We start from the raw sequence: 23206 nt of genomic DNA on the forward strand, positions 1-23206 counted from the left end.
GTCCTCTCAGGCTATGAAATCTAAACAACTAGGCGATCGCACTGCATAAAGAGGGAAATGTGCGTCGCATGTAAACATGTTTATTTGATTGATGAATAGCCCAAACTATACCGTTTACCCCCTCCCCCATCTGACAATGTTGTTAGCTGTTGTTAGCCTGTCTGATTTAAACTCTGTAGGAAACATACAACTGATAGACTTCTAATGAAAACGGCTAATTCTGGAGCGCCTCGGTGCGGCTGCCGCTGCAGAGTACAATGAATAATAATCTATATGAATAATAATAATTTAACAATTGTATCAGACTGCTGACAACGTCAAACTCCTTTCAACACTGTCTGTCAGATATATAGCGAATTACATTGATATTAATCAATACATTTTTTATCTAATCTCATTTGGAGCAGTTTAAAACAGTTTCCCTTATTACATAAATGTGTACAGAATGCTTTGAATATATCATAGATAAAAAATTACTTGTAAATCCCAAGCTTGGAACAAAGGCTAAGCCTTAATTTGTTTATTTGAAGGTTTTCTTTATAATTTATTTCATCTGGGATATGTTTTAAAATTCATTTATTTCATAATACTTATATATTTAAAGTTATTATTTTACAGATAAAAAAGTATATGTCTTAATGTGTACCTTACAGTTAATGCATGTACCTCATGAATAATAAAAAAAGGCTTAATTTCATATATTGAAAAGAGGATAAGAGAAAATACAGTTGTTAAAAAATACATGATTTTTGTAAGAGAAATAATCAAGGTTTTCCAGTAATTTGTCTCGAAAATAAATGTGCTTAAAAATCGTGAAAAATCGTATCGTGAACCTCGAATCGTGATTCGAATCGTATCGTGAGTTGAGTGAATCGTTACATGCCTAAACACAGCCACTATCAAATCGCCGAGATCCTTTTTGTGAAAATGTACTCGCTTTTGTTCCGATGGCCAGAGAACATGGGGGGGGGGGGGCCGGGGGGGAGGGTGGAGGGAGAGGGGGGGATATGGAGAGACATTGAGGAATGACACTGTTAGTGAACGGCACTTTGAGGCTCTTAGATAATGACAACATTAGATGTTTTAATCAATACTTTTATCAGCCCCATGGCTACAGCCATAGGTCTTAGTCAGCAAGAACCGGCTTTGAGACAATTAAGTGTGGCTGGGCTATCAGCTGTTAGCTACAGGGCCTCAGCGGCAGAGTGAGGGGGAGATAGCCTTTATGCTCTCTATGTTATGTTGTAGGGGATGGAGTCGGACGACACACACACACACACACACGTGCGCGCGCACACACCTCCTCTCTTGGAAGTATATTAGCCGGAGAGAGAGAGAGAGAGGTCAGAGGATTGACATCTGAGAGCGAGCCTTTTTAATCGCCACTTAAACAGAGCACAGGTCCGTAATGACTCCCTCGGTATAGCAGTGTGTTGGGAAGACTAGCTGGATGGCAGAGGGTAAACTGTGGTCACAGGCACAATACTGTGTGTGTGTGTGTGTGTGTGTGTGTGTGTGTGTGTGTGTGTGTGTGTGTGTGTGTGTGTGTGTGTGTGTGTGTGTGTGTGTGTGTGTGTGTGTGTGTGGGCGAGATGAGAGAGGGATAGGAGGAGAGGTTGTGGAGTGGAGACTAATGAAGTGAAAGTACAAACAAAACAATAGGCTAATGATAACAACAGTGTGGCCTCCCTGTCCGCGATGTTGAACTATCAACACTAAGTCACAACTAGGAACGGGCACTGAGGAAGACATTATATGGCTGCTTATATCTAACCGTTATATGTTACCATCACTTATAATACTTCTACAAGAGTAAGAGCCTAGATGTCTCCACTAGGCCTAATGGTGCGTTCACACACGGGCAGATTAAAAGATACATGCTACCATTCATTTTCAATGGAGCGACATGAAGATACAAAGATACATCCGACGTTTGTAGCTGTAGCTCTATAGCGACAAAGATACACAAAGCTACAAATTCAAGTTGAGCTGCAGGTTCAACTTCCAGATACAAAGCTACAACTGTAGCTACGACTTCCGCACGTTTGATGACGTCAGCGACCGCGTTGAGCAACATGTATACAAAGCAACACAGCGACAAAGATGCGGTGTATTTTTGTATCATTGTATCTTTTAACCCATTAAGACCTGAAGCCTAACAGTTTTCTGAAAAACGTATGTTTCTATATCAGTGGTTCTCAAACTTTTTCATGTCAAGGACCCCCAAAATTATATGTATTTGACCGCCGACCCCATCTCAAAATATGTTGTTCCAGGGACCCCCCAGAAGCAAAGATTTGAGTTAAAATTGTTCGCTTTAAAAGAATATATATCGAAAGATTTGCACACATTTTCACGATTTTTCAAAAATAGCAGATCTGCAAGCTCATAGCGCGGCACTCGGTGCCGCGCTATGAGCTTGTATATCTGCTATTTTTCGAATAGCCAAAGTGTAAAATAATGTTTTTTTTTTAGCTCAAATGAAAAAGTCACACAGATGCGTTCCAGGTCTTAATGGGTTAATCTGCCCGTGTGAACGCACCATTAAACAGATCTCGTTATGGTTCAGTTTGTCCTTGAAGCAGCTACAGTATAACTATGATCTCTGCCCATGTGCTCTTGGCAGAACTACCGTATATATACACTGACATGAGTGTTATTGTATTTCTCCCCATGATATCATGTAACATAAAATATTGTCTCGACTCCTATGTGCCTCATCGATTGCTGATTGACCCAGAATTCCAAGACGGCACAAAAAGCCGACTCGGCGAATATAGCTGTGGTGTAAACGACCAAGTTAATGGTAAATGTGTCCGGAAATGTTGATCGTGAAGCTATACGAGCTCCTCTGCAATCGGTGCTCTGCTACTCAAGGAGGATTATTACAGCCTGGCAAGATAAAGTAAACAGAATATCCTCTTTCCAGAATGTGTGGTGCATTTCACCTGATAAAATCCCTCATATATACGGGTCATTCTCACGAACACTTGGTTTTAAAAATTTCAGCATGACATTTTTAAAAAGGCTTTTATCAAGAAATTTCTTTTTTAAGCATTATTAACAAGGTCTTAAGTGTTTGTGAATATTAATTTAAAAATATTTAATGACAATTTAACACCTTTTTTGAGCATATTTTCAAAAACGTGTCCATAAAAATCTCATTACCGCAACAGTCTGAAAACGTCAAGACCATTAGGAAAGCTAATAATTTTGCCCAAAATAAGTATGGATTATTAACAGTCATGCACAGTTACTTAAACTGTGAAATAATATATATTTGTAGATTTTTACTTTTTTATTTGAATTTGACTGATTTCTCTCATTACCGCAACACCTTTCATAATTTACAACCCAATATTTGAGATATTTCATTGAAACCTGATATGTTTTCAAAATGATATGGCAATCCTGAAAGAACATAACATATAGATTCTGCACATGTATTTAAAAGAAAACGTATATTTTTCTATATATTAAATTAACATTAAATGAACACCTGTTGCGGTAATGATACGTATGTTTCGGAGATGAGGTTGATGATTTCGGTAATGATAATAAGTCTACTAAGTCTGAGGTATGGTTAAAACACTAAAATATGGGTTCTGATCTGTCAATATATTCATTATGAACAACCATGCTAAGAAGAATTTGGGCACAGAAAAAATACTTGCAATAAGCATGGCAATATAAGCATGAAACAGACAAGTATAAATGCAGACATGCAGTACTGGCGTCATAGTACTGACATCATATATGATCAACAATGATCAGTCGGAGAATCGGAGCAACAGGAGCTGTATTGCAGTTGCTGTACCGCACTGTCGAAAAGAGAGCTGAGCCAGAAGGCAAAGCTCTTCATATAACGAGCAATCTTCGTTCCTACTCTCACCTATGGTCATGAAGTGTGGGTCATGACCGAAAGAATAAGGTTGCGGATACAAGCGGACAAAATTAGTTTACTCAGACGGGTGTCCGGCCTCTCCCTTAGAGATAGGGTGAGAAGTTCAGTTATCTGTGAGAGACTCAGAGTAAAATCGCTCGCTGCTCCTTGACTTGGAGAGGAGCCAGTTTAGGTGATTCGGGCATTTAGTACGGATACCTCCCGAGCGTCTCCCTAGGGAGGTCCTCGCTACACGTCCCATTGGGAGGACACCTCCTGTTAGACCAAGGACCAGATTGGGATTTGATCTCCACACTAGCCTTGGAACGCCTCGGGATCCCCCAGGAGAAAATTGCTAATGTTGCTCTGGAAAGGGAATACTGGAAATCTCTGTTGGAACTGTTACCCCCACGACCTGATTCGGGATAAGCGGTTGAAGATGGATGGATGGATGGATGGATGGACAGACAGACAGACACTGCTAATGTCATAGACTCAGTAGCCTACTCTGACAATGGGTACTGATGATCTACAAGCTGATAATACATAGCAAACCAAAACATTGTTAGCTTGTCTGTTAGATAAAGCGGATGCCATGTCTTTGTGTCCGCCTGTCTAGCCGGGTTATGTCCGAACGGTCATGATTGCCATAGATTACTGACGTCATGGACTGGTCTTGAACTACTGTGCAATAATGTGGGCAATGCTGGGTACAATATCGTCAAGGTGATGTCATAGCTGACTTTACATCCTATACTGGCTTCAAACTACCCACAATAGAGCTGTGGACATTTGTCGATTCTAAGATGCATATAGATGCGGACGTGGACGATTCTCAACGATGCAGCGACATCACATAATCGATAGCCTAACGTTTATTGTTGATTTTCCAAATACTTCCAGGACCAATGTTGCATTGAACTGTGCTACACAAACTGCTCACAATCGAGAACGTGCACACCATTTAAAGCATAGAATTATAATATCTAGAGGGCGGATTGCCCCGCCCCTAGCTATTCATTTCAATGACATTTCTCAGTGGCGTTTTCAAGAACCCGGAAGTAAGAAATATTGGTTCCATATTGGTTCCATGGGTCCATTCCATTGGTTCGTGGGTCATGACACGTCGTTAGCAGGCGCACAAACGGCAGATGCACAAGCAAAATGCGGAAGTGTTGCAATATCAGATTTGACCACCAGGCTTGGCCGCTTAACTGTTCTACCGTGGTTCTGGGGGCTTGATTTAAAGTAATAGAAAGAACCGCGTCCATTAACTCTACAGATTTACAACCTCACAATGTGTTGCAACGTTATAAGCTTGTAGACTTGCTATTTTCAGTGAGATCTTTACAGGTTTTGGTTATATTGTTTTTTTCCCTCTGACTTCGATTAACAAAGCATTTTTCCATATACCGGTACTCATAGTTTTACTTCCTGCTCAGTCATGTTTGTGAAGTGCCCTAAGAGCTGCTACTGTATTGTAGATTTGTAAGAATCTGGGTGTGACCCTGGACGATCAACTGTCGTTGTCGGCAAACATCGCATCGGTGACACAGTCCTGCAGATTCCTCCTCTACAACATCAGGAGGATTCGCCCCTCCCTCACGGAGAAGGCAGCCCAGGTGCTCATCCAGGCTCTTATCATCTCCTGCCTGGACTACTGCAACTCCCTCCTTGCTGGTGCTCCGGCATCTGCCATCAGACCTCTGGAGCTTGTTCAGAAAGCTGCGGCTCGTCTGGTGTTCAACCACCCCAAGTTCTCCCACACAATTATCCTTCTCCGTTCTCTACACTGACTCCCCGTAGCGGCCCGCATCCAGTTTAAAACCCTGGTGCTAGCCTATAGGGCAGTGAAAGGAACAGCTCCTTCTTACCCCCGGGCTATGGTCGATGCTTACACCCCTGTAAGTCGACCACTTTGGTCTGCCACCTCGGGGTGACTGATTGCCTCGTCGTTCAAGGGTCCTTCTGGCCGATCTACACGGTCTAACACCTCGGGGTGACTGATTGCCTCGTCGTTCAAGGGTCCTTCTGGCCGATCTACACGGTCACAACTCTTTTCTGTTCTGGCCCCACAGTGGTGGAATGAACTCCCCACTGATGTCAGGACAGCAGAGTCACTGCCCATCTTTCGCCGCAGGCTGAAAACCCACCTCTTCAGGAAACACTACCCTTCCTCTTCGCCTTGCCTACTTGTTGTTAACTAGTGTACGAACTCTTGTTTTATTATTGTATTGTTTTATTGGATCTTGTTTAGTCGATACACTTATTTGTTTTAGCTCTTGCTCATTTGATTTTGCTATTTGTCTCATCTGTTTAAGAAAGTAGGTAGCTGATATATTGCACTTTTACCTTAGCGCTAGGTATACTCTTGGCTGCCTGTTTTAGCAGAAAATGCACTTAAGACTTCTGGTGATTAGTAGTTTCGTTCCCTACCTATGTTGAATGCACTTATTGTAAGTCGCTTTGGATAAAAGCGTCTGCTAAATGACTAATGTAATGTGTCACACTAGATTTGTCCCTAGCATAACTCGGAAAACGTCCGACCGTATGGTCTCAAACTGTACGGAGCCGAATGGCAATTCGGATGGACCAACAGGTTCCGACGACAGAAAAATCACAAATATCTGTATCTGTTGGCCCGCGGGTCTGAGAAAGAGGCAGACATTCCCAGTGTGTTCGGGAGTTTGTATGCATCGGTTTCCCAACTTTCCCTGATTGGCCAACCCAAACCGCCAGCTTCATCACCTCACGTTTGCGGTCCCTGATTGGCGGCATAGCAGTACGTTCACAATATGCATGGCCCCATGCAAATAGGCTGGCCTAGAATAGTCCTAGAATCTGTATTCAGCATTGGACGGGTTATTGTGTGGTTGAAGGAGGCTCTCTTGAAATAGGTTCCAAAGTGATGCCTTGTACTGTAGATTGTCAGTGTCATATGACAGATTACTTGGAGGCCGGTCTATGACTTCAAATATATGATCAGTACTGTGACATCAGCACTGTGTGCCTGTCGGTACCCAGCATCGACCAGGTTATTGTGCGGGTAGAATAGACACTAGGGGTGTGCCGATATATCAACTCAATTGTATGTTGGGGTGGGCGGTTATCTGTATGCCTGCATTATGCCCAAATATGGATGTGTCCGATTTCAGGGGGATCAGCCTAACAGTTCACATCAGACAGACAGAGAGAAGGATAGAGAGAGGGCAGATAGGGAGAGGAAGGGAGAGAGTTGGGGAAACAGGGAAAGGGGATGTTGTGTGTGACGCCACTCATCGAAAGAGAGAGGGAGGGAGGGAGGGAGGGATAGGTAGGGGGAGATTCCATTAACAGTAATTATAATGCATAACTCAAATGATTAAAATGTATTGTATGAAGAATTAAAAGACACTATGATCCTTGCAAAAGTCAGTGAGTGTCCAACAATTATGAAGTATAATGTTACTTGACATTTCATTATAAATGGCTTTGTGTTATGATTATTGTTATGAAAATAAATATGTATGAGTGCTTTTAAGTAATTATGCAGTATTTTAAGTAGATTATAGTGCATTATAGATATGTTTATAATGTATTATAGGCATGGGCTCCATAGAAAGCTTTAGCAGATTTTTCTCAGATTTTTGACAGCCTAGTCTTTGCTGAAGCTTTCTTTTTATGAAACAGGAAATAAAGATAAATATCTACAGTTAATAAATAATATTTAAATGAATAGTTCATATTTTATTTAAAATATAGTCTGAGAAATTAAATTCTCATTACCGAAACAGAAGTTCTCTCTACCGCAACTACCCTAAAATTGTAGCGGTGTATGAGAATGGGTGTTGCGGAGGATGAGAACCCTTAGCATGTTTTGCTAACAATAGAGAAGCCATGATGGATGAGGCAATTTTTACTCAATGTACATAACTAGACATTAATGAAGTATATTGTCACCCAATTTTTTTTATCTAACTATTTTCTAAATGACAAAAACTACCTGTATCGGTAATGATAATCAGAAAGTTCGGTACGCAGTCTGACAAGAGAAATGTTAACTTTTAACTGGAAAAATGTACAGAGATCTGCTAAACTGGTAGCCATCTTGAATGTACTGGCAGATGTGTTGAGTCATTCAAAACTCAAACTTTATTGACAATTCTCTTTGTGTGTTTAAACAGTCCTTCAAAAATGTTGCGGAGGATGAGAACATCACTCATGGACACTTAATTTTTCCACTATTTCTTCATTATTATTATTATAGATGGATATTCAGTTAATACTTTTTCTGTCATTTGAAAACAATTATTAGAACATCCATTAAAAAATTTCGGAATATTTACGCATTAATCTGTTTAAATTACAACATAACATACGCTCACGCAGATATGGACGCGTTGCGGTAATGAGAATTTCAGGATAAAATGCAATAAAATACAAAAATGATTAATTCCTATGTTAAAATTACTCTTTGTGCAAGGTAGAGGACACTATTATCTTTATTATGATATATTGTTATCTTACTAATTTACATATTTTATAGTTAAAATCCTTACTGCCATGGTATTTTTTTGTTTCATGAGAATGACCCACACACATTACAAAGAGGCTCGGTATCCATGCTAAAGCAGAACCTAGTGGCCATTATATCCGCTACTATCTCTGTTCCGGGTGATGAGGTTTTTTCCACTGCAGGGCAGGTGCTCAAACAAACAGGCTCCGTACTGTACTGTACTGTACTGTACACACAGACAAAATAAGGTGCCAGTGTTGCCATAGAAGAACCATTTTTGGTTCCAGACAGAACCTTTTAAGACCATTTATTTGAATGGTTCTATAAAAGAACCCAAACCCCTTAAACCGTATAAACTGATGACGTATAAATCAACCGGCTGAAATGTGTTTGTCAAAAATAGCAGATCTACAAGCTCACAACGCGTTGCGACGCGACGTGAGCTTGTAGATCTGCTATTTTCGATGAATATCTGCCTATTAAGATATTAAGATTAAGAAGATCTGCCTGGTTTAAGAGTTAAAAGGTTCCTCAAATAACTTTTGGTTCTCTAGAACTAGATGAGGAACATGAAGAACCATTCACTAGATCAAATGGTTCTTTAGTAGTTGATGGATATGGTGGAACCATATAGCCTTTTAAAGAACCATTCAAGAACCATTATTTTTCTGTGTGTACTGTACTGTATACGCCCAATCCCTGCAGGGAGAAGGCTGCAGACATGTTTGTGTTTCTTTTATAAGAAATCAAGGATCAAAGTTCTCTGATTATTCAGTCATTTAGATTCCACAGAAGTCTTCAATGGAATCATGATGTCGTGCACCGAAAATAGCTGAAAATGACTGACAATGACCGATACCAGTGATCAAAATAATATTGTATTATGGCCAAAACACGGCATATTTAATATTCTACACTTAAGATTTGTAACAAAATTATTAGGCGATTATGTAATAATTGTCAGAGTGATGCCATAGAGGAACCATTTTTGGTTCCAGAAAGAACCCTTTCCAGACCATTTATTTGAATGGTTCTATAAAAGGACCCAATCCCCTTAAACCGTATAAACTTCATCAACCGGCAGAAATGTGTTTGTTGAAAATAGCAGATCCTATGTGTGTATCAGGACATTGAGAGTACCGACTCTAATCACTTCATCTGGTCTCTTCTAAATATAGCCACTGTAGCTGGAGGTGGCAGGGGATGTGGGGGGGGGGGGGGGTCACACACTCTAGTCTCTGTCCAGAGGAACGGGCGAGCTACGCTACGCTAAGAGCAGCAAAGCTTTTAGCTTACGGTTTTGGGGAGAATAGATAAGAATGATATGACACAGTCTGCTTCACGTACTGTAATTATGCAACGGGTACACGACCTGCTCGCTTGCTCTCTTCCTGGCATATATATATATATATATTTTAGAGCCAAAGATATCAGCCTATTGGGGTAGAAACCTCTTATCTCCAAATTGTAACTTTTTGACAGTTTTTTCCCCCCCCCGTAAATTAACGCCCTGCTTAATCATACTACAGCGTCACAATAAATAGCAAATCTGTAAAGCGAAGCGACGCGTTTCGAGCTCGACGATCTGCTATTTTTTGCAATAGTTTTTATTTGAATCGTGAAAAGAGATTTTTTGGACATAATGAGGTTTCCACCCGACATGTGTCCATATCTCTCTGCTCCTGTCTGCTGCCAGGACAACAGTATAAAGCAAACAGGCCAGGCTTTAGTTGGCAGACTATCTATTTATCTCCCATTCCCCTTTGGCTTCACTCCCACAGGCTGGAGCACATGGTCATGACTAAGGTAAGGTTATACTCGCCATGACGGTGCAACAGGAGAGAGACTTTATAATACCGTTGCTTGTTGCTTGTTGGGCCAAGTGCTTAACATATTTTGTACCTACTTATCGGGCAGTTCGGGGTGCCTCAGTCAGTCACTTATACTTTAGCATATTATCACTTCTGACATCCTCTGTTCAAATCCTGTTTAACGACTTGGTGGTGTCATACACACTACAGTATGATGTCATCCGTTGACCTCTTGACCTATCTCATGTTCTAGAAAAAACACACTGTCAGAGCTGCTATGTGGACTTTCAACGTCTGCTATACAATTACAAGAGGGTCCCTGGACCTCATTTTGAGAAACACTACAATAATATGTGAATGCAACTACTGTATGTATGATTGAATTTGTGAAAAATTATAACGAAGCTTGTGGATCTGCTATTTTCAAATAGCCAATGTACAGGTTTAAAGGGCTCATGTGGCCTATAGATAGCCACTTCTTTTGGACTTGTTTTCCTAGACCTGGTGGCTTATTTCTCTCACAAAATCTAGCAACACTAGTGGGTGGGTGAGGAGGGCGTATTGGCATCGGCGGCGGAGGGGGCTCGAACAGTGGCGCACACTAAACACAAAACGCCACGCTGCGTTACACACCTCGCTGGCGCTGATAAAGATCTCTTCCTGTGTGTTCAGACACGGAGCTCACAGCTCATCGCCAGCGAGCTGGAGAGGGACATAAATACTGGCTGGAAGTAGGCCAGGCAGCCACCCGATACCGGAGGAGGAGGAGGTGGAGGAGAGAGAGAGAGATAGAGAGAGAGAGAGAGAGGGCCCCGCGGACCCCTGCTGTAAGGGTGGCACACGTGGGCTGGATATGGAGGAGGGAGCTAAGGAAGGCTTGATGCCGAAACGCGCCCGTGTATGTTGCCCGTACCCAGTGTTGATTTTGTCGACTAAAACTATGACGAAAAATGTTCGTCGACTACCTTTTTTCACTGACTAAATAAAAACTAAGCTAAAACTAAGACTAAATATATTGACAATTTCATCAACAAATAAAAACTAGACTCAAATGTTAGGGAGGGACGAGTGGAGAAGAGATCCAGTAGAACTAAAAGACACGTAATTATATGTTTGGTTGCGCTCGGGTGTTGCGCTCTGTAAATAGCAGATCTACAAGCCCACAACACGTCGCGCTGCGACGCGTTGTGAGCTTGTAGATCGGCTATTTTCAGCATGCAACCAAGTGTAAAATCAGCCATTATGACGCCATCAAGGCACCACCAAAATACATTTTATTAATCTGATGATATCTAGTCGATTAAAACCAGACAAAAAATATGACTAAAACTAAATGGAATTTTATTCAAAAGACTATGACTAAAACTAAATAAAAATGTGCTGTCAAAATCAACACTGCCCGTACCTCAATGAATTAAAAAGTAACGGAAGGACTTCGAAGTGGGCATGTTAACGATTTGACGCAAAAAGCAGAGGGCGCGTAAAAAAAAGAGAAGAAAATACAGGATCTTTGTAAGAGAATTGGTAAAAAATAGTTTTCAGTCACTGTGCTTTTTTTATGCCTCGTGTGGTGGTGACGGCACAGTCACGGTGGTGATGGTGGGGGAATGCCAATGCTACACAGAACAACAACGGACAGACCACCTCACACACGCTCTCACAACCTCTCTCGCTCTCTCTCGCAAACAACTGTAGACAGACGAGGGCAACTCGTACATAGTTAAATGTACTTAGTTACTTAGGTACACCACTGAATTTTACATATGCTTATTATCTATAAAGAGGTCAAAGTCAAAGACACACACACACACACACACACACACACACACACACACGTATACGTATACGTGTGCGTAGTGTTTGTACACGCACCAATGCATGCTTGCGGCGCGGCGTAATCCTCCGTGCGGTTTCGCCCTGATGCCAGCCATCCATTTGTCTTCATTATGATCATAGAGCTGGGGGAAGCGGATCTGTTAACCCTTTAAGACCGGGAACGCATCCGCGTAACCACTTTATCCATTATTTTATAAAAAAAAAATATACAAAAATAGCACCGAGTGCCGCGCTATGAACTTGTAGATCTACTATTTTTGTATATCTTGAACATTTGTGCTAATCATTTAATATATATCATTTTTTCAAAGGGAACATTTTTGACTCAAATCTTTGCTTCTGGGGGGTCCCTGGAACAAAATATTTTGAGATGGGGGGGTCCGCGACCAAATGCATATCATTTTGGGGGGTCCTTGACATAAAAAAGTTTGAGAACCACTTGAGAACCACAACATAAGTAAAAAAAAACAAAGAACTGTTAGGATTCAGAAAACATTTGTAGAATCCCCCAGAAGCAAAGATTTGAGTTAAATCATGTTCGCTTTAAAAATAGATTCCAAAGATTTGCACACATTTTCACGATTTTTCAAAAGAATAGCCAAAGACATCTAAAAATGACACAGATGCGTTCCCGGGCTGAATGGGTTAAGGCCTGCGGCAACACTAATGCGTCTCTGTGTGTCTGGGCGTAGAAAGAACAGCTTCACTACCTGCGTGTTTGTCATGTCACTCACTCTCTCCGCTGTTGGGCGAGCAAGCGATATTAGCAGGCAACCCATAATAAGTAGGTCGGGAGATGGCTTATTGTCGGTATCAGCCGAGTAACACGCGGGAGTCTGTCCCCGTTACTATGCGCTAGACCCCTGGGAGATGGATTGCTGAGGTGGAGCGCCACACCTATCCTCAGCTCCCAGTACTTACCGCACGACTTACCGCACCCAAGCCGTGCTACTCATACGCTGAGTTGGCGGTGCCCGGGATCGAACCCATGACCTTGTGGTCTGAAGGCGAGAGCTCTACCGACTGAGCTACCCGGACCTTAATGCTTCAGTGAAACTTCATTTTGTCGAGGCGTCGAGTACAGAAAAGGGCAGACTAATAATGGCTAGAGAGCTTTGTTATACAAGAGTTGTTAGGATGAGGAGCTTATATTCATTTGGTATTGTTCATTTGTGTGTCAGCATTTTGCTTTATTGGAGGAGTTCGTTACCTGACTGAAATGCCACCTTTCTCAGCAAATGGCCCACTCAGGCCTGCTGCTGCCAACAAGCTTCTTTTTGGCTCGGTCATAAATATTAAATTTTAATCCGGTTTGTAAGCAAAATGAACAAAAGGATAAAAACATGTTGAAAGCCTTTTTTTCTTTTTTTTTTACCCGTAGTCCTTTTTTAGCACTTCAGAAGGCAAAAAGAAAACTGCAAGCACCACAGAATGAAACCAGAGCAAGCATGACAAACTCCACGCTAACAAACTCGGACAGCCAAGCGGATTTTCCGGAGCCAATTACGGCTAGAAAATCTTTTAAGAAACCCCCCCTTCAGCTTAGCCCATTAGAACCGGGAAAGCACCTGTGTCGTGTTTAGATTTTTAGGTTGGCTATTCAAAAATAGCAGATCTACAAGCTCGCAGCGCGTCACTTTGTGCCACACTGCGAGCTTGTAGATCTGCTATTTTTCTGCTATATTCAAATCTTTGAATATATATGTTTGTGAGGAGCTATGGGGCGGCCATAGCTGAGTGGTTAGGGAGCCAGAGGCCCTGGTTGCCCCAGGTACGATTCCAGGCCACGCCAGCATATGTGTCGATGAAATGAAATTTGTCCCTGAGCAAGACTCTTAACCCCTAATTGCTCACAGGCCCTCATTGGAAACAAGCCCGCAAGGACTTTCATGAACGTCCTGTTAAAAGGAATTATCCTTATCCTTATCCTGAACAATTGTAACTCAAATCTTTGCTTCTGGGGGGGGGGTCCCTGGAACAACATAGTTTGAGATGGGGGTCCGCGGCCAAATACATATCATTTTGGGGGTCCTTGACATTAAAAAGTTTGAGAACCACTGATCAACATACGTTTTTTCAAAAAACTGTTAAATAAACTAATTTAGAAGACATTTGTAGAATGTTCACTTTAAAAAAAACATATATAACATATATATATATATAACATATATATATATATATATATATATATATATATATATATATATATATATATATATTCAAAGATTTGCACACATTTCCACGATTTTTCAAAAATAGCAGATCTACAAGCTCATGGTGCCGCGCTATGAGCTTGTAGATCTGCTATTTTTGAACAACCAAAGATATCTAAAATGACACGGATGCGTTCCAGGTCTTAATGGGTTAATGCTGCACAACGAACCAAGCCAGAGAGAGAGAGAGAGCCAGAGAGCCGGCACACAGCTAACACACAGCTACAGGAATCACATGAAGCCTAATAGCAGCGTTGTCACAGGCGGTTAACTGTTCAGCAATCTGATCAAAGTCTCAGGTGCTGCTATTCCCTTTGGTTTCCTTTCCCCCGTTCCTTCTTCCCACAAGTCTTTACCTCCCAAACATCACCCTCCCGCCCTCCTCCACCCACCCACCAACTCCCAGGGAGGGAGGACCACCGTGACCGCGCCCCAGGCAGGCAGGCAGGCAGGCCTGGCATGTGTTCTAACCACGAACACACCTCAATTATCCCGCCAAACCCTCGTGAACAGCACTATCATTTCCCTAACTCACCACTTCAAAACAGTCATCAGTTAGGGAGGGGGGGGGAGGGGATTAGATTATCCTTAATTACCTAGCGGGCCGCCGACTATACGGGCCACATCACAGGTATATCAGTGGTGTAAAGTACATTTACTTAAGTATCTAGTATTTACTTTACTTGAGTATTTTCAATTGTCTATACTTTTTCTTCTACTCCACTGCATCTCGGAGGCAAATATTGTACTTTTACTCCACTACAATTATTTGAAACCTTTAGTTACTAGTTACTTTGCAGATATAAATTATTACATTATAAAACATACATTAACCATTTTAGCCCTATTTTATATCTAGGCTATTTGAGAATAGCCGATCTCGTGCTCACAACTCTACTTTTACTTTTGGTACTTTAAGTACATTTTGATACCAATACATTTGTACTTTTACTCAAGTAAATCTTGAATTCGGGACTTTCACTTGTAACAGAGTACTTCTACATTGCAGTATTGATACTTTTACTTAAGTAAAGCATTTGAGTACTTTTTCCACCACTGAGGTATGTATATGTGTGGGGGATATTACGCGGCGGGAGAAACAATTTACAACAGTTCATTTAGCTTCAGACCTCGCTCTGTGTGTGACGGCCATTAAGTTTCACGCCACCGTCACCGTCGCCAGAGCGAGTCATTACCCTCGCTGTGCCCTTCGTCATCACAGCCCTGGCTCCGACAGCAGCACGGATACAGGTGCAGGAGGAGAAACACGGATACAGGAGGTGCAGGAGGAGAAACGGGGGTGAATTATTATTCACGTCGACCGGGGTTGAGAACAGTGCCTCTGTTTCCGAGTGAGAGAAAATAAGGGGCCCTTGTTGTTTTGTTGTTTTCTTAACCCATTAAGACCTGAGAAGATTCTAGAAATGTCTTCTAAATCCTAACAGTTTTTTGGAAAAAAAATCGAAAAAAATTATTTTCGAGATTTTTCAAAAATAGCAGATATACAAGCTCGTAGCGCGGCACTCGGTGCCGCGCTATGAGCTTGTATATCTGCTATTTTTGAATAGCCAAAGAAATCTAAAGTGACACAGATGCGTTCCAGGTATTAATGGGTTAAAGGGCAAGCGGTCGCCAGCGGTCACAATGATGAAGGAGGTGACTATATACGGCGGAGAGCCAGGTAGGCATGTTTACAAAAAAGGGCCAACCGCAGGCAGGCACGCACACACACGCACACACACACACACACACACACACACACACAGACAGACGTACACACACACGCACACCAGTGGCGTCAGTTCAGCAAAAGCTAAGGTATGGCAAGGTTAGGGTTGCCAACTCCCAGAGATTAAAATAAGGGACACGGTATTATACCTAATAACACAATACAAACACAACGGTCTTACACCTGCATTAGGCTACTATTCATGATTCTTTTTTTTTAACCCATTGAGGTTCCGATTCTGCAAAATGTCTTCTAAATCCTAGACGGTTTTCTGAAAAGCGTATGTTTCTATATCAGTGGTTTTCAAACTTTTTCGTGTCAAGGACCCCCAAAATGATATGTATTTGGCCACGGACCCCCATCTCAAAATATTTTGTTCCAGGGACCCCCCCAGAAGCAAAGATTTGAGTTAATTTAAAATAATATATATATATTCAAAGATTTGCACACATTTTCACGATTTCTCTAAAATAGCAGATCTACAAGCTCGTAGCGCGGCACTCGGTGCCGCGCTATGAGCTTGTAGATCTGCTATTTTAGAATAGCCAAAGTGTAAAATAATGCTTTTTAGCTCAAATGACCGGTAGAAACCTCATGTTATGTCCAAAACTGTTACTTTTCCAGAGATTCATATTCAAACTGCGTCGCTTCGCGCTTCTACGTAGATCTGATACTTTTGATACTTTTTGTGTGACGCTGTAGTATGATCAAGTAGGGGCGTTACTTTACGGAAAAAAACACAAAAACAGAGATAGAATACAGAGATAAGAGGTTTCTGCCCCCGACAGCAACGATGTATACTTAGTTGCATACGGGTGTTGCGCACCGGAAGTAATAGCCGATCTACAAGTCACACGTTATGAGCCTGTAGATCGGCTATTTCAGGTGCGCGACACCCGTGCACAACGTAATATAACTCTTCATAAGGCTTCAGTGTGACAGAGAGAGAGAGAGAGATAGAGAGAGAGGGAGACGGACCATCAACCAGACAGAAACTCACACAGAGAACTGATAAGGACAGGCGAGTCAACATAAAAGGACCATAAAAACGGACATTGTGCCCCCTCTCTGTGTGTGTGTGTGTGTGTATGTGTGTGTGTGTGTGTGTGTGTGTGTGTGTGTGTGTGTGTGCGTGTGTGTGTGTGTGTGTGTGCGTGTGTGTGTGTACACTGCAGCGAGCTGGGAGTATCCCATGCCTATAATTACACCCTGGTGGGAGGGAGGCTGATAACACAGGTCGGAGCAGATTAACGTCAGGCAGCAGAACAGGACATCAGCAGAGGAGGGGAGAGGACAGGAGACACACACACACACACACACACACACACACACAAATGGACAAAAGGGAAACGCACAACACACCTCCCACTCTCTCTCTCTCTCTCTCTCACACACATGCTTTTCTCACTGACACAGGTTTTTTCATTTCCTCTTTGATTCTTATCCAATGTCCGTTCAAACACATAACGGACGGACACACAGACACACACACACAATCACAGAATCTAGCTATACACAATAAACACAATGAAGCCCCATACAATCTATGACCTCCACACACACACACACACACACAAGCGGAAAGAAACAGAAAACACCGGTGGTGGTACTATGCACTGAAAGGCTAGCGGCGGGGACTTTAGCGGCGGCTGTCACTGTTGCCAAGGGGACATGATGATGTATGAGAAATGGAACAAGACAATGTGGGAGAAAATGTTTGTCCTTGGTGGTGCTTGGCCGTCGTTGAACCGAGATCTGTAAGCCTTAACCTACCACACCGCGTGTCACACATATACTGTACGCCACAGTTTCCATTGGAAGCTGTTCCACCACTGGTAGCGCCCAGTGGTGTAAAGTAACTAAGTACATGTACTCGAGTACTGTACTTAAGTACAGTGTTGAGGTATTGTTTTTACTTTACTGGAGTATTTCCAATTTTCAATACTTTTACTTCTACTCCACTGCATCTCAGAGGCAAATATTGTGCTTTTACTCCACTACAATTATTTGAAAACTTGTGTCACTAGTTACTTTGTAGATTTTGATTATTATTACAAAACATACATTAACCACTTCAGTCCTATATACATTTCGGCCATCTGAAAATAGCCGATCTACAAGCTCACAATGTGTCGCTATGCGCCGCATTTCGAGCTTGTAGATCTGCTACTTTATTTGTATTTATTTAATTTTTTTTCCTCCATGATTTTTGTAACCCTTTTTTTCACCCAGTGCCAATAGCCTAAGCCATTTGCTGGGCGCTACTCTCCCTCTGCCAGCCTGGGAAGAGCCCCGAACTGAGCTCATGCTTCCTTCAATGCATGAGGAGCTATTAAGCCGCTTCTTATCACCTGACAAGGGGGAGTTTTCCCGGTAGGACGTACAGTAGCACGTGGAAGGAACACGTTATTCCAACCAGTTCCTTTCCCCTCCATCAGGCGCCCCGGCTGACCAGGGGGAGGCGGTATAGAGACCAGGATTACTGTATGTTTTTTGTGAGGGTACCTACCCTAGGGGACACAGGGAGAACATGCAAACTCCACACAAAGTAGGCCCTTTCGCCAACCCCACCTAGGGTATGGGCACTGATGACGCGGAGGAGAGAACACAGAACACAGGTTCAGGTTGGAGTGAATTTGAACCAGAGCCAGCCAGGTTGAGGTCAACTTCTCTCGGCTGGGAGGAGGAGGAGGAGGAGGGCAGGGTGCCTCTGGAAGTTTGCGGCAGCATGAATAATACATGAGAACCACGTAGTGGGATATGGTCGATTTTGTGTATGCTTTGAGGAAGAGATGTGCTCTCTCTCGTATACGCTGTTGTCTGTGTTTCAAGGTTGAACACTGACTGCAGCTACACGTACAACCAGTCAGTGGTGTGTTCTAGTTTTTTTCGGAGGGCATAAGATAATAAATCATTCCCCTGCACGACATGCTGCGTGGTCAACGGATGAAATGGTTAGCAGTGGTGGTAAAAAAAAAGTAAAAGTCCGGAATTCAAAATTGAGTAAAAGTACAAAGGTATTGGTATCAACGTGTACTTAAAGAACCAAAAGTAAAAAATACTCTAGGCAGAATTTCAGAAGTTCAAAATGTATTAAAAAATGATTTTGAAAATAGCCGATCTACAAGCTCACATTGCAACCTTCTCAAACAATGGTTAACTACGTTGCAAAAAGATGTTTTGAAAATAGCCGATCTACAACAACCACAGTCTGACTCTTGAACAACCTGTTCAAGACCGTCAACCAACCACCCCAGCACTGCAACAGTCTCAAACAATGGTTAACTACGTTGCAAAGACTGTAAAAAGCTGCAATCCGTAACGCCCCCCCCCCCCCCCCCCTTCAAATCTCTACTGTAGAGCAGTGGTTCTCAACCCCTTGGGGCTGTGGGCCCCCCAAATAGTTGGCAAAACACAAAACACAATGTTGGGCATTTCAGAGTCAGGATTACAATGGATGTTTGCAGGTCCATTCATTTGCATGACACTGTATCACTGTTTAGTGACCGTCATCACATCGATTAGGACTAATGATCACTGCTATTATGATGCTAATTAACCCATTAAGACCTGAGGACAATTCTCCAAAATGTCTTCTAAATCCTAACAGCTTTTTGAAAAAAAATATTGCTATAATATCATATCAGTGGTTCTCAAACGTTTTCATGTCAAGGACCCCCAAAAAATGTATTCGGCCGTGGACCCCCCATCTCAAAATATTTCGTTCCAGGGACCCCCAAAAAGCAAATATTTGAGTAACAAATGTTCGCTTTAAAAAATATATATATATTCAAAGATTTGCACATATTTTCACGATTTTTCTAAAATAGCATACAAGCTCGTAGCTTGTAGATCTGCTATTTTTTAATAGCCAAATAAATCTAAAATGACACAGATGCGTTCCCAGTCTTGCCCTACTACACTGACAAGTGACAACAAATCCTCCCTGACTGAATTTCTGTGGTATTTTTAAGACCGTTGAATTCAAATTTAAGACTTTCTGTGACTCCCTTTATAAAGGCCTTATTGGGACATAAATCAATGTAATAACTTTTTTAATAATTTAATACGAGCGCAGACACACTGACAGAGTGGAATGGAGGAAGAGACGATAGCATGTCAATCATTATGGATGCAACACTAACCCCGACCAATGAATTTCTCTTGTGACTCGCCGACAGTGGTGTAAAGTAACTAAGCACATTTACTCAAGTACTGTACTTAAGTACAATTTTGAGATACTTTCACACACCAATTTTCAATACTTTACTTTTACTCCACCACATCTCTGAGGAAAATATTGTACTTTTACAATTATTTGAAAACCTTAGTTACTAGTTACTTTGCAGATATAAATTATTACATTATAAAACCTACATTAGGTTATATTTTATATATAGGCTATTTGAAAATAAGCTCACAACGCGTCGCATCACGACGCGTTGTGAGCTTGTAGATCTGCTATTTTCAAACATTTTTAGCACTTTTACTTTTGGTACTTTAAGTATATTTTGATGCCAATACTTTTGTACTTTTACTCAAGCAACATTTTGAACACAGGTCTTTTACTTGTAAACAGAGCATTTTTATATTGTGGTATTTTTACTTAAGTAAAATTTATGAGTACTTCGTCCACCACTGCTTGCCGAGCAGTTTCCCTCTCTCTGTCTCTCTCTATCTCTGTCTTTCAAATGAGTTCCTGCAACAGGAGGGAGGGAAAGCCAAAGCAAAGCAGATCTTTTCACAGGTCACAGTGGGGGCGGGCAGGCCAGTGGCGGGTAAACTAAACTCCTCCGGATCACGGATGGTAACCTATTGTCTCGGGACCCCGTTAACCTGCCGGTGAGCCGGCCCTGCCCCCTCCTCCCCTCCTTCCTTATCCCCCAGTGAATGGGAGACTATAGGTCATTTACAGGTTCTGCTGTGGAGCCCTCAACCCATTCGGCTGCTCAAAGCTGACATTAGCATTTATAAGAGTGACAGTCAGTCACTTCCCTATTCAAAGCCATTACAGCCCCAGTTCCCTTTCCCCGTGCCATGTGACCATGCGGAAAAACAATGAGAGCTTCTCTAAAAAACTAAACAGAAGCCTCATAAAATGATGTATCTGCTGTTATTGTCTCCGTCAGGCCGAAAGGCATGGCCGAGACTATGTTTTGCTAGCCTGGCACCCTGTCCGTCCGTGTGTCTGTCTGTGAACAGCTAATCTCCGGCACCGTTGGCTTGCTCGCAGTGAAACTGTGCACACACACACACTCCCTGGATGCCAGAGCAGAACCTCTGCCCCAAAAGTTTCACATGGGCCTGTCATAGCGCCACCAGGAGGCCGATTTGTGCAAAACACCTACAGATTTTGTCCAAACATCACACAAATCGGTACACAGTATCTCTATAGTCATTAATCAAAAACAGGTCTTTCAGATTTTTCGTATTCCATCCTGATTGGCTAAGAATAAGATAAGCTTCCAAAGTTTGCAGGAGTGCTCCGTTTTGAACAAAATGCCTCAAATCATGAACACAGCATGCGATTTCCGTGAACTTTTGCACGCACATTACAAATCAGCTTCATGGTGGCGCTATAACAGGACGATTTGTGTTTTTACCTATAACTGCACCAATCTGTGTACAACTTTGTATGTGCACTCCCTACAGGCCAAGGAAAAACCTTTACGATGGTAACTATGCACGATAAGATAAGATAAGATAAGATAAGAGAAGAGTAGATAATATATGACGTTACTTGTCATCAAGGGGAATGTATGTGGTTAGAACAGATAGTACAAAGACAGAGTAGACATGAGATACAGAGTGAGATATTATGACACAGGGAACATCATCAGCTGTACAAGCTGCTAAAACTCATTGAATTAGGCTGTATTTTATACTTTGTTGTACAACGGTGCGGCAGCCCACCAATAGCAAAAATAGCTCAACTACAAACCTCACAGCTTGTAGATCTACACATTTTTATATATACTTTCGCCATAGATGTTTTGCCTATTTTCGACATTATCGGTAGGTTGAAAGTGGTTTACCAAAATACAGTATATATATAAATAAGAAGAGAAGAGACACCTTTATTGATATACTAATATACTGTACACAGGGAGAGGGGTTCACTTAACTGCACCATATTGTGACTTTGCAGTTTACCAATTCCAACTGGGCTATGTCTGTCTGACCAGATGAACATAGAATGAATGAATATTTTGTTTCCGGACAATTTCTTGACCCATCCCACATGGGATTATCAGACAAATCAATTTAAAACTAAAACAAAATAACATAAACATTCCAGTGTATACCCAGCCAGCAACCAATAATACACACAGCACATACATTCATACACACCTGCACATAGAATATATAAAGTTATAACATATATATTATTGCACAGTGTCAGAAACAGCTCCTCTGACACACAACATAACTACCAGCAGTGGTGTCTCTACTGCATTGGTTCTCAAAGTGGGGTCCGGGGACCCCCGGGGGTCCTTGAGGGGGTACCAGGGGGTCCCCAGCAAAATGTGTTAATATAGCATCACCATAATTTTAACCTTTTTATGCTTTGGCTATTCAAAAATAGCAGATCTACAAGCTCATAGCGCGGCACCGAGTGTAGATCTGCTTTTTCTTTTTTTTATCGTGATTTGTTTTGCAAATCTTTGAATATATATATTTTTAAGCGAACATTTGTAACTCAAATCTTTGCTTCTGGGGGTCCCTGGAACAAAATATTCGAGATGGGGGTCCGCTGCAAAATACATATCATTTTGGGGGTCCTTGGCACGAAAAAGTTTGAGAACCACTGCTCTACTGTGCTGTTGCTACAGTGAGCAGGAGGAAACAGGGCAGGGTCCTATTCATTGTGCAGCCAGTGTAGTGTGGCCCCCAGGGGCCTCTTTAATCTGAACCATGTTTATTGAAAAACTAAACACGTGCGTCAAAGTGGCCTAATTAAAGGGGAGGGAGGGAGGGAGGGGGGGTCTGTTTAGTGGAAGAGAGTTGTGGTGAAGAAGAACAGAACAGAGAACAGAACAAACAGAAGCTGATGATGATGATGCACCAAACTTTCCTCATCATAATGCCTGCAAGGCAACTATAACCAACAGATTGATAGATCCAGGCTGTAAGCAACCAAACGTCAACAATAGCCTCCATTGTAATAACACAAGACACACACACACACACACACACACACACTCACATCATGGCTGGCGGCCAAACACGCCTTAATGA

General features: G+C 42.0%; 1 protein-coding gene across 2 annotated transcripts in view; it reads right to left on the reverse strand.

Annotated features, from left to right (window-relative positions):
- ctnnal1 (catenin (cadherin-associated protein), alpha-like 1) overlaps positions 1-23206 on the reverse strand; it is a 143734-nt gene that overhangs the window by 119652 nt on the left and 876 nt on the right. The gene's annotated exons all lie outside the window — the stretch shown is intronic.

This window comes from Gymnoscopelus braueri, assembly GCF_963280865.1.
Source record: "Gymnoscopelus braueri genome assembly, chromosome: 11".
Classification (NCBI taxonomy): Eukaryota; Metazoa; Chordata; class Actinopteri; order Myctophiformes; family Myctophidae; genus Gymnoscopelus; species Gymnoscopelus braueri.